The 12495-nt window shown below is 39.0% G+C and overlaps 1 protein-coding gene across 3 annotated transcripts in view; it reads right to left on the reverse strand.

Annotated features, from left to right (window-relative positions):
• The window catches only part of CTTNBP2NL (CTTNBP2 N-terminal like), a 51830-nt gene extending 39669 nt beyond the window's left edge, over positions 1 to 12161 (reverse strand). The window contains exons 1-2 of one of the 3 annotated variants that reach the window (XM_005204154.5): positions 12107 to 12161; positions 178 to 301 (exon numbers count right to left, since the gene is read on the reverse strand). The gene's annotated coding sequence lies outside the window, so the exon portion shown is untranslated. Of the gene's footprint in view, positions 1 to 177; positions 304 to 12106 lie in introns of those variants that run through there. The other 2 variants (XM_005204156.5, NM_001191181.2) reach the window with 2 other exon arrangements.
• Between the last annotated feature and the right edge of the window lie 334 nt (positions 12162 to 12495).

The raw sequence follows: 12495 nt of genomic DNA on the forward strand, positions 1-12495 counted from the left end.
CAGGTTTTTTGCTATCCTTTACATTTGAATCTAATTTCAAATAGAATGCACAACATACTGCAGTAACTTTTTGTCTGAAACATAAATGCATGATAGTAAAAGTGCACTGAGTTTTAGCATGCTAGTGATATTCCTGGGGGTGGTACAAGGAGGGGGATGGGGTGGGGTGATACTGACCTGATAACTTATGCTCACACTTTAGTCCTCAAGTGCAAATTCTTAAGGTATTCTTCAGTTAAAATTTGGGAAAACTGACAAATATATTTAAAATGTCATCAGCATGGTGGAAAAATGTTCAACGCTGCAAAATAATAAGAGATTTATTGTCTACGTGACCACACTCTATAAACAATTAGTAAATCCTCAGAATGTCGACTGTCATCATAGCTGCAGAGGCCTGACAGCTGTAGGTTGATATACAAGAAAGAAGAAAATAGCCACCTCAGATGAAGCTGAGTAACACTGGAAAAAACACCAGGAATCTGCCTTCCCTTCTGCAATTATAATTAGGGAAGGTGAGGCCTTTCAAGTCTTTTTTAAGATGTCCACTGCCGTTTCAAGGACATCTTATGAATGTCACTAGAAGAAACTGACTTTCTCTACCTGAACTGACAAAAACCTATTTGCTTGAATCACTATGACTTATTCACAATGCACTCAGATTTTAAAAATAACGTGATTACAAATTTTCAAACTGCCAAATTCCGGTAAGGAAAATTCTGATCCCTTCATCTGCCAATCAATAAACAAACAAATCAATCTGTCACCACCTCAACTTTGAAGGGCTTATTACTCATCCCAGCTTCTACTTTTTCCCACTTATTTTCAAATATTAAATGTTGAATTATATGTAATTTTTGGTTTATGCTTTTCTAATAGTGTATTAGACATAGCAAACTTTTAAAAACGATAGGCCCTAAATTTTATTTGATAGAACATAATTTCCATCTTGCATTTTAAGCTTCCAAGTCCATTTGACTCCAATTTCTGCCTAATATATAAATAATTTGGTCTGAGATTTTCAGAAAAAGGCTGTTTCTAACTCTATATTCATTATCAGAAATATGACTGCCAGATTTCTGGCATGTCACATCATAGTCCACAGACTCATTCTCCACTTATTTTCTAAATGAGTTGTTACTTGTCATTGTCACTGTCCATTAAGTAACAAAGAAAAACAAGATCATTTCAACCAGATACTCAGCTCATTCCTTCCAGTAGAATCTTTCCAAGACCCAACTTTCCTTAGAGTTTAGATGCAGATACTTCTGCCTAAGGAATTTCTATAAATTTGAAATAAAAACCACTTGTGGACAAGTTGTCTATATATATTATCATACACTGTGGTATAGCTAGCTGTAGCTATATTAAGCTTTATTGTTTTTCTAAAAAAATACACATAAATATATACAGTAAAAAGATAAAGTTATACATACTACAGTACCCTGGAAAAATAAGCCTATTTATAGACTAAATATGAAGCTTATTTTTAAGCTATTAATAAGTGATTTCAAACTGAATTTGCCCGGCTTACCATGTGATGTATTTATATGCTACTTCTCACCAAGTCAGGGCTAAGAGCCAGGAGCGCATGAAGGTCTTCCGTATAAACTTTCATGTGCCAACAGCCACAAGAAGAGAATTATGGGTATCAAGCACCCTGGTCCCCCACCTCCACTGTACCCCCTCAACACCAGTGCTGATTCTGTCATGGAGGTATGCTGCTGCGGCTTGGGCTCTGCTCACTTTACTCTGAACTCTGTTCGTTTTACTTTTTACTTTGGGTAAAGGCCTTTTCCCTTTACCCAGCCTCCACTCATTTTGGTTCTGGCCGTGCCTTTTCCTTCTCGCTCTGGAACTCATTCTAGATGATAGCAGGCGTTGTTGCCTTTTTACCACAGAGAGACTGGGTGGCAGAAAAAGAAACACCCCAAACAGCTTCTATAGCTAAGCAAGCAGTAAGGCAGGGCAGGGTGGAGTACGAGTAAGGTGTTTGTCTATCGAGTATCTGGGTGTGTGTATGTCTTTATGTGGAACTGAAGGCTTTATTTCTAAGTGGTGGGTGATATGGGACATGTAATAGAAAACGTTTTTAAGATGAGTCTTAACATATTTCCGGATATAGAAGCACCTCAAAAAAAAACCAAAAAAAACCTACATAAATCTTTTCTTTCAAATCCACTTGGTTAGTGCGGGCACGCACATACACACACACTCAGTTATCTTACCCAGGAGATCATTCTTGCAAAACTGGACAAAAATCATTTCATTATTATATACTCACATATCAAATTTAAGAAATTTACACTTAGGCTACAACTGACTGATATTCAGGCCATTCAGTAAGTTTTCAATATAAGTAATAGAATAATAGCAAAGATGTAAAGCAGACTTGCTCCAATTATGTAAAGACTCCTTTTAGTACATATAAGCAAAACCAAAATTTGGAAGGCCAGTGAATTCTAAAAATTCAAAAAATCAACACTGACATACAAAGTGGGTGTTTTGACAGCTTTCTACTAGATAACGTACTTCCTTAAAAACCCAGTATATATGAAATTTTTAAAAAAATGTCACATTTATAAATACCAAGTCTAAAATAGATAAAAGTGCACTGCTGTTTAAAAATAAAATGTATCCAAAGCAACCTTCTATCTGAGGGTGGAAGGTGTTGACACATTACCTTGACTATCTCAAGATTTAAGTTTCCCCACCCTCTGGCACTTCTGGCTTTTCATAAAGGTTATTCACGCATCTGGGGGTGAGAGAGTGACAGCATCCCAAATTGCCCTTTTGGCATTTTAGGATTAGGCTAGTAAAGAAAAATATGTCAAAATATTATCAGGAAAGGCACAGCCAGAACCAAAATGAGTGGAGGTTGGGTAAAGGGAAGAGGCCTTACCCAAAGTAAAAAGTAAATGGATCTTTTGTACATTTACTAAAGAGAGTTGTTTTTGCTATTATTTACAAAGATTCTAAAATCAAGATAGAAAAACAAATCTTACTAAATTCTACAACACTATGCAATAAAAGCTTTACTATAAATGTCAAGTCAATCTTCTTTCAGTTGAAGGTAAAAGATATTACTGAACTATTTGTATTCTTTGTACTTATGTGTTATAGGTTAATTGTGTCCTCTAACCCAAATTTATATGTTGAAGTCTTAATCCCTAATACCTCAGAATGTGATATATTTGAAAACAGAGTCTTTAAAGAGTGATTAAGTTAAAAATGAGGTCATGGGACTTCCCTGGTGGTCCAGTGGTTAAGACTCTGTGCTTCCACTGCAGAGGGCAGCAGTTCAATCTCTGGTCAGGAAACGAAGATCCCACATGTTACGTGGTGCAGCCAAAAAATATACAAGGACATTAGGGTAGGCCCTTATCTAATATGCCTGGTGCCCTTGTAAGAAGAGAGACTGGGATAAAAACACAGGGCAGGAAGAGACCATGTGAAGACAGGGAGAAGATGCCTCCCGTTTAGTAAGCCAAAGACAGAGGCCTCAGAAGGAACCAATGCTGTGGACACATTGATTTCTGATTTCCAGCCTCCAGGATTGTGAGAAAATGAATTTCTATTGTTAAGCAACCCAGTCTGTGGGACTTGTTACGGCAGCTCTAGCAAACTAACACAACATTGTAATCATTTACTACTGATATTTTTAAATGTTACTACTGCAACTAGATCAAAATCTTCCCCTTACTGTGAGAGTGCCTGAACAGAGAATGCCTTGCTTTGTCTTATCAGTCTGATGATAGGATTATGTCAAATGGAATGGTTCTGTAACAGTTTCAGAGAGTATAAATTTCAGGATCCTGAAATATAAATATAATATACAACAGTGCTAAGGGATTGAGATGCTTGTTTATCCAATACTCTCAGTGTGTACTTTGAAGTAGGCCTCAAGAAACCAGCTCTGTAATAATGCTAATACTTGTTAAGGTTAATACTTAAAATGCTTTCAGAATTCTACTCAAAGCTGATTCTAGGTTGCCAGATTTTTTAGATTTATACTTAGGGCAGAAATTAATAATAATATAATTAAGCTTACCAATATTAATCACCACTTCCTCAGAGTTTTATTTATTTTTTCCTCAGAATTCTTTAGAATTCAAGCCATAGTAGTAATAATAAAAAAAAAACAAAAAACACACACACACACACACTGAGCTAAACGTTAATGTGTTCCAGGCAGTGTTCTAAGTACTTGATATGTATTAATTCAGTCCTTACAACCTTAGGTGATAGGTGTTATAACCATGAACCAGCCAGTTCATCATAACCATCACCTCCATTTTAAAGATGGGAAAACTGAGGTACAAAGACTAAATAACTTGCTCAAAGTCTTACATGTAGTATGTGACACAAACAGAATTTGAACCCAAGTAGTTTAACTCCAGAGGCTGCCTTAGTAACTACTGCTACTTGGTACCAACTGCTTACATCTGATTTTCTCATTTTACCAGCTACAATGTGAGTCACAGAGCTGGAAGGGACCTCAGAAATAACCTAATTTAGGACTCTCATTTTACAGATGAAAATTGAGACCAGAGTTGTGAAGTGAATTACTGAAGATTACAGTTAAATAGTAAAACTGTTAAGATATAGTCTAATCGACTTTCTGGGACACCATGACGGATTTTTGTTTTGGTTAGCTCTGCTTTAAGACTCAGGTATCTCCAGCCTATCTCTGAGTGTGTGTATGTGTGAGAGTCTCTCTCTCTCACTAGGTGTCTACATCTGTTTCCACCAATGTCTCTCCTACATGTTGCCAACAACCTTTATATATATACAGAAGAAAAGGAGGAAGTGGCCTCATGCCCATAAACAAACATTCAAGCACATCTCCCCCAAAATGGGGATGTCTGGCACAATGCTATTAAAAACAGATCTGTCTACCTGGAAATCTTGTTTATACCTTTTCAGATATTTTCACCTGGGACAAGACCAAACCAGAAGAGCTACATTAGTTAAGCTACTGGAACATACGTTAATGAAAATAAATAAGTTTTTACATTAATAATTTTTTTCATTAAAATTAAAAATATGTCTTCTATTGATAGTATCAGGAAATTGCCAGGAGTATTTACCATTTCAGGTGTATTTGTTAGTGGCTTTATTTCAATGAAATTATTAGCATTATTTCAGAGAAGTAAAAATTTAGGGGACAGAGAGATGATATAGACAGGTATACATATTTCAGTGAAATTATAACATGATTTCACTGAAATATGTATACCTGTCTATATCATCTAGCTGTCCATCATCCCCCTAAATTTTCGTTTCTTTGAAATAATGCCACCATGATTTGCAAAATACTACAATGAGGGAACAATATATAGATTGATTTTATTTCCAGTAAAATGATTCATGGGCCTCAATGCTACAGGCAGACTGGGATACAAGAATGTTTCAAATATTAGTGTTGGATGAAGTTGTTGACTCCATCAAGATTTCAAGTCAGGAAGAAAGAGAGCATGTGGTATGGAGGACAAACCCTAATACGGTCCAGATATCTGTGTGTTAGCTCTGCCCATGACCTGACTCTTTCTGAACTGTATAAAAATTTCCCATAGGACTGTAATAGAAAATTATAACTGATGATGTTGTTTTGCCTTTTAAATTTTGTCTTTTAAACCAGACCACTGATTTTTTAAAAAATGTTTAACAATTTGATATCAGTTGAAAATGGCCACGAGACCTTGCTCCCAGGATCTTTGGGGATGGTAACTCTTCTGAGAGGATGTATCTAAGTAACTCTTCTAAGAGGATGTTGCAGTGGAAAGGGCTTGGACTTCTGAGTCCTACAGACCCAGGTTTATATTCTGGCTCTACAACTTCATACTTCCTTGATCCATTTAACCTTTGAGCTTTCCCTTCTTCTATAAAATGGGGTGACAATACATACTCTAACAGGATACGGAAGGGTTTATCAGGGTTAGTGACTGGTCAGCTCTTTCACTTGTTATCTCTGGACAGCATATATTTGGTTGCATCTGCAAGGATAATCAAATTTTCCTTTTTCCAATGAGTAGTCATTTTCTACCATTCATGTGTCTAATTTAGAAATCAAAACAAGTTTACTCCTTCTAACCTGGCAGGTGGATCTGTTCCAAGAAGGTGATTACCTGGCCAGTTCCTGGGGAAAATGGCTTAGGAACACACACAACATTTATTTAGGCCAATGGTATTTGCACACTACTTGGGAAAGAAAAAGGACAATCTTCTGTCTAGGCTAGTTTTTTTGTGACTTTAGGATATAAATGAAAAGCATGACTTTGCTTCCACTGCATTTCTATACCTTTTAATCATCATAATTTTAACTTGTAATACTGATAAATGGGTCTTCTAAAAACATCACAGCTATTTTTAATATTAAATGCATAATGGATATGTATCTATATTTATAACCCAGCAGCAGTTATCCCATTCTACTATATCAATTCATCTATTTACATAGCTGTCTTTTGTCTCATAAGACTGCTCTTCCAGACGAATACTCTGTCTTATTCTACTTGATAAACTTAGTACCCAGCAGTCTCTGGTTCAAAGGGGTATTCAAAACAGGCTGGTTGCATAGAAATGTACCATGCAATACCATGAACTACAGTCAACAAAACTGGACTTTATCTTTTAGGAAATAAGAAGCCACTAAATATTTTTAACAAGGTGACTCTGATAATAAAAGTATAGTTTTAAGAAGGCAAAAGCTTGAAGTACAGAGCTGATTTGACTGAAGAGAAACTGGAAGCAGAAAAAGCACTTGGGAGGATAACAGTGCAGGTGTAAGGTTAAAATGTGTGATCGAGGATGGTGGCAGTTAAGAATGGAAGAAAAAAGACGGATGTAAGAGACTTTGTAAAGAATGTACAGTAACTTAGTATTGGTTCTATTTAAGGAGATAAGAGGAGAAATAATCCCAGATCAGCTGAGGTTTTAAGGCTGGATGAGTAGAATGATGATGCCTTTAACAGAAACAGGGATGTTAGGAAAGGAACTGGTTTTTCAGGGGAAATGATGACTGGGATGTGAGACAGACACTGAATGAGAAGTAATCAGCCCCCCCAAGAGGAGCATGTTCAGAGTCAGTGAGTGTGGTGAAGGCTACGGGTTTAGAAGCAAGGAAGTTTTTAGGGGTGGAGCCTTTTCAGAAAATTTCCTCTGTGCCTTCGATTTGGGAACAAGAGGCAGTAAGAAGTTGATACACAGGACTGAACCAGATCTGGTTTGTACGGTCAAATATTAAACCCATTAAGAACCAGATTGGTTTTGTTCTCACTCTAGTTCCAGTGCTATAACAGAAAGGCCTACTTAGCAGAAACCAAGGAATGGGGAACCTCTTCTTCCCCAAAACCCCCAAACTTAGTGCTTCTTTTCTCTGTAACTTACCCATCAGTTCATTCTCCTCCCCACTGTAATTTATAGCTCTTATCTCTCATTGAAACAACTCATCCCCGCTTGCTTCTCCCTCTGCACCCCTTCCTCCCCAGAGCACACTTCAGCCTTGCCTTCCCCAGCGGCTTTGCATAAAGGATCCATGCAGATGCTCCCAAGGCTCAGGGTCAGAAGTCTTTTTTTGTCTGTAAACCCCATCATCCTGTGCTCTTTTTGTTTTCCTTCCGAGTTTCTATTTGAACTCAGTAACAATTAAGGATTACATTCTTTGTGTCTCCAAAAGATAGAAAGGATTCATTTAGCAGCAGAGCACACAGTTAGAATGAAAGCTCTGGCTTTGGACCTGAAATACAGAGCTTGGAAATAGTTGGCAGGGAGAAGCCATACTACTACATTCTTTATGTCAAAGCCTGATTATAGTCCTGTTTCCCTCAACCCACAACCCCTGTCCTCGACTCCCCTGCCCTCTACTCTTAACTCCCCATCCATGGTTTCTTCTCATCCATTTTGATTGTTCTTATGAACTGCTCCTTACATTGGAGGCAGTAGAAGAGCTGTCTTCAAAAGGCAAAAAATCACTAGTAATCAAAATTACCATGGAAAATCCCTTAAATCTCACAGAAAGTACAACCCTGTACCATGATCACACTATTCATGAAACCATTTATATGACACTGAGAGTGAAGGTGCTTGAGACAGTTTGGAGTGGAGTAACTGACAATTCAGAGAGAAAACATCAGATGGGTGAATCCCTTGCCTTTCTTTTTCCAGGGTGAAAAAGTTTAACGAAGATAATGCACACGACAAAATTATGAAACACACTGTAAGACACACACACTGTCCTAAAAATTCTTCTGTCAGATGTCTGAGATCATGACCTACACCAGCTCTGTTTCCCTCTACTTTGGAAACGTAGCTATGTAGTCAAACATTTGAAACCAAACCAACCCATAGCTAAAATAAGATACTAATTCTTCACCTATGTTTAAATGATAAAGGAGTAAAAGAATAGTTAATATTAATTAACTCACGTGCAGTGCTAATAATAGTCAATAATACCTACCAATTATTGAGTGCTTCCTACATGCCATGTTCCTGTAATCCTTTTTTAAAAAAAGCCTCTATAAATCATTTTTAAGTCACAGCTGAGGAAACTGAGATATGGTGAAGATAGAAAACTCTGCCCTTCTCCTGGGTCATACAACAAAAGAGCAACAGAGTTGGGATTTGAACTCAGGTTTGCCTTTAAAGTCTGTGCTGTAAATTAGCACACTTTATTGCCTCACCATAAATAACCTATTTTCTCACTGAAATGCTTTGAACTAAAACTGCTGCTGCTGCTAAGTCGCTTCAGTCGTGTCCAACTCTGTGCGACCCCATAGACAGCAGCTCACTAGGCTCCTCTGTCCCTGGGACTCTCCAGGAAGATTGAATTTTTAGCTATTAGCAGCAAACATTCAGGAAATAAGAAAAAAAAATGGCTTTGGTAACAGGCTGATGAGCTATTCCTGGGGTCAACCACCAGACTGGACAAACTTCCTCTAAAAATATCTCTGCTTCTTGTATCACGCCACTAAACACCAATTCAGTGGCCTAAAAATCCTTGTATCAGGTATCTGAGATCATGACATGTATAAGCTTTGTTTTTCCCTACTTATGCATCTTAGCTCTATGTTGAAATATTTAAAATTAAACCAACCAATAACTAAAATCAGACATGAATTCTTCACTGGTGTTTAAATGCTAAAGGTGTAGAAGAATATTTAATATTAAATTATTTAATTCACATAAAAAGTGAAACACCATTTCACTAAAAACACCCAAGAAACACCATTCTGCTCCACTCAGAAAAGTCAAGAATTCTAATCTTGTTCTGCGATTAACTGGCAGTACTGAAAACCTGATTCTGCCAAGACACAAATCCACTGTAGACAGTGCATTATGCCCACCACAGTCAGGCTGTATGATTCCATTCAGGGACCCAGTACAGTGTGTATGCTTGATCTGTACTTAGTCCTAGTTTAGAAAAGTATAAAGTCAATTAGAAATTCATTTTTTAAAAAAATCCCAAAGCAGATCAGAAATTTGTCAAAACCAAACTCTCAAAAACCATTTTTTAAGAAAAAACAGTTCCTAGTGTGTTCTCCTAAATTCACTTCATTCCTCTCAGGTCAGATTTTTAGAAAAATAAAATCCTAAAAAGACTAGCATTGATTACATTAATAAGTCTGGTTCAAATTTCATTCATTACTTCAAAATTATATATCTAACCAGCAGACATCTTCTAATACAAAACTCAGTATTTTAGAGTCATTGAAGATACTGGAGCACCAAAGACATCAGATCGGGAAAATAAATCAAGGCAAAAAGAAATGGACTGTTTACACCAACAAGATATGCCATATCTTATCAGTAAATTATCTTTCTAGTCTACTGGAAGGTGTCAGCTTCAAATGAAGTTCAACACCCATTAAGTCAAACTATATACTAGGCACTGTGAAAGGTATAAAGGTGAAACAAAACATACTAATACCTCCTGAAGACTTTATAATGAGATAGACTACACGTACATCAGAAAAATCTCTGCATATGATGCTTTTCTTCATCTAACACTACTAAACAGGTGTCGAAAAAGTTAAAGATTTCTACGATTCAAATGTGTATCAAACAAATCTTGCTTGTTGTGCCAAGGAATCAAAGAGCATTATTTGCTTTTTCCTTTCTGCTCATAAAGGCCCTGGCAATCACCACGACTTTGTTTTCCTGAGTCTCTTTACGTTGGTTTATTATCTTTTGGGGATTTCCTGTTCTGCTTTTAGTTTTCTGCTGCTGCTTTTGCTGGGGGGCCCTTACCAATCCATCGCAGTATGCTTGGTGTTTGCTGGAGAGACCCTCCGCAGTTTCTTCTCTGTGCCTTTTCATCGGAGATCTGGAAACAATCACTGAGTGGATCTGTGCAGAGGGAGACTGGCTCCGAAAACTTCCAACCTAACTATTCAAAATTAATTACCTTCATGACGTCTACCTTCAGAGACGCTTATCAGGAAAGTAAAAGACAGCCCTTATGATTGCCCCTCATGATTCCAACTCCTCCAATCCCATTGTTACTATCTTTGACTAGAGAAAACAGTAGTAAGACAGACTTTGGATTGAAAGCAAAAGAAACAACACCAAAAAATATGGCAGATTTTAATGTATGAAAGTGCTAGCAACAGATGATTAATGGGGAGTCGATGGCATTAACATTAGGCCAAAATTATCAATATTTTGCACCTGCTAAAATGAAGGTCTTTATGAGCACCCTTTAGAGACTCTCTTTGGTAGTCACATGTGTCTGAATAGCTAGAGTTTACCTTGCTTTTATTAATCCTTATCTCTGAAATTTAAAATGTGCTTTTAATTTTCATTCCCTGATTTTGGTAGACGATACTGGTCTCGTAAAGCCAATCAACATCATTTATGTATATATACACACACATACACACACACACACACACACACACATATATATATATTACACATCAGTTTCTCCTGGAGGGAAAAACCCACCATAAAATAGGGGCTAGAGAGTAACCAAAGGCTACCTGACCAGATTAATCATAAACCTAGACCACTGAACCTGAATTTTCTTCAAACACTTCCTGCCTTTTGTTTCAAAAGAACTACACCTTCAAGGTTAACTGCAATCTCCCTGAGCAACAGACCAGCCCACCTAGACTGGAAGTCACTCATTCCTAATCTAAAGCTCTTTATTTAGTTATCTGTACTGCTTCACTTGAAAGCATGCTGTTATGGACAGTCCAACAATATACACTGCATTCCAACCCACAACGACAACTCTGTAGATATACAACACGCTCATTTCTTCCTGAAAATTTGATGAAAAAGGCGATTTTTCATCAAATTTTCAGGAAGAAATAGAATGGAAAGCAAAAATGAAACGCAACTCAAGCCTAAAAAAAAAAAATCCTCAGAGGTTGGGTTCTCTTTCAAGCAATAGAGTAAAGGTACAAAGCGGGGTCGGGAAGGTTACTATTTCTCCTCCTCCAGACTCAAAAAGTCCCTAAGTAGAGGAACTCTCGATACCGCCTCCCCGCCCCCGCCGCCCCCAGCTCAATAGGAGAATAGAGAATTCAGGGGGAAGGCTCAGGAACACAGAATGGGGGATGGGAGGAACCCAAGTTGGGGAAAGCCGATTCGTCCGTGGAGCTGGCTGTCTAGGTTGGGTCTTTGATTTTTGCATCGTCCCATCTCTCTTCTTTTTGAAACACTGATTTTTATCTTATGGATGAAATTACCTCTGGTCCCTCCCTTGCGAGCAAGGACAGGTGTTGGAAGAGATGTCTGGCCTCCTAGGGGTACAAAATGGGGGTGGGGGCGGCAGTCGAAAGAATGGGAACCTGTACGCCTTCTCCCAAGGTTGAGGGGCTAGGTGAGGGGCCTTTTAAATGAGGGGTATCAGGAAATCAGCCCCTTCTGGGAAGCTAGGATTGACGGGGGACAATAAGTAGCTGCAAGCACCCTCGAAGGATGAGGAGCCGCCTCCTCAGGGAATACCGGGAGGTAGAGGAGACGGCCCCGCCCCCTCATGGGATGGGCGCGAGTGGCAGTTGGGACGATGGCGGGAGGACACCGGTGGTTTTACCCCTGTTTTTCTTTCGAGAACCTGGCCTCCCAGCCGCCGCCAAGCCCCGGCACCAACGGCTCCTACCTTTTCCCGGCGTTCAAGGTTCCTCTCCCTGCCGCCTCCGCCACCCTCTCCATCCACAGCCCCTCGAGGCCCCGCCCCTCAACAGCCAGGCGGGGGCACTGGCATTCGGCAGAGCCAATGGCCTCCTCGCCTCTCCAGCCCCGACACCAATCCGCGCCGGCTGGAGGAGGGGCTTCTCCAATGTCATTTAGGCTCCTCCCGGGGCCCCAAGATCCCTTTTGTTTGGGGAGAGCCAAGCTGGGATTGAGCTCTCGTCACTTCCGGGAGGAAGCGCAGTCCTCCTGCCCGGGCTCAGGGATGGGCTTGCGCCCCTCCGGGCTCGGATTCTGCAACTTTCCACCTTCTATGGGCTTTCTGGACCAGATGGTGGCGAGTGCTTCGTGTGTGTA

This window comes from Bos taurus, chromosome 3, assembly GCF_002263795.3.
Source record: "Bos taurus isolate L1 Dominette 01449 registration number 42190680 breed Hereford chromosome 3, ARS-UCD2.0, whole genome shotgun sequence".
In the NCBI taxonomy this organism is placed as follows: domain Eukaryota; kingdom Metazoa; phylum Chordata; class Mammalia; order Artiodactyla; family Bovidae; genus Bos; species Bos taurus.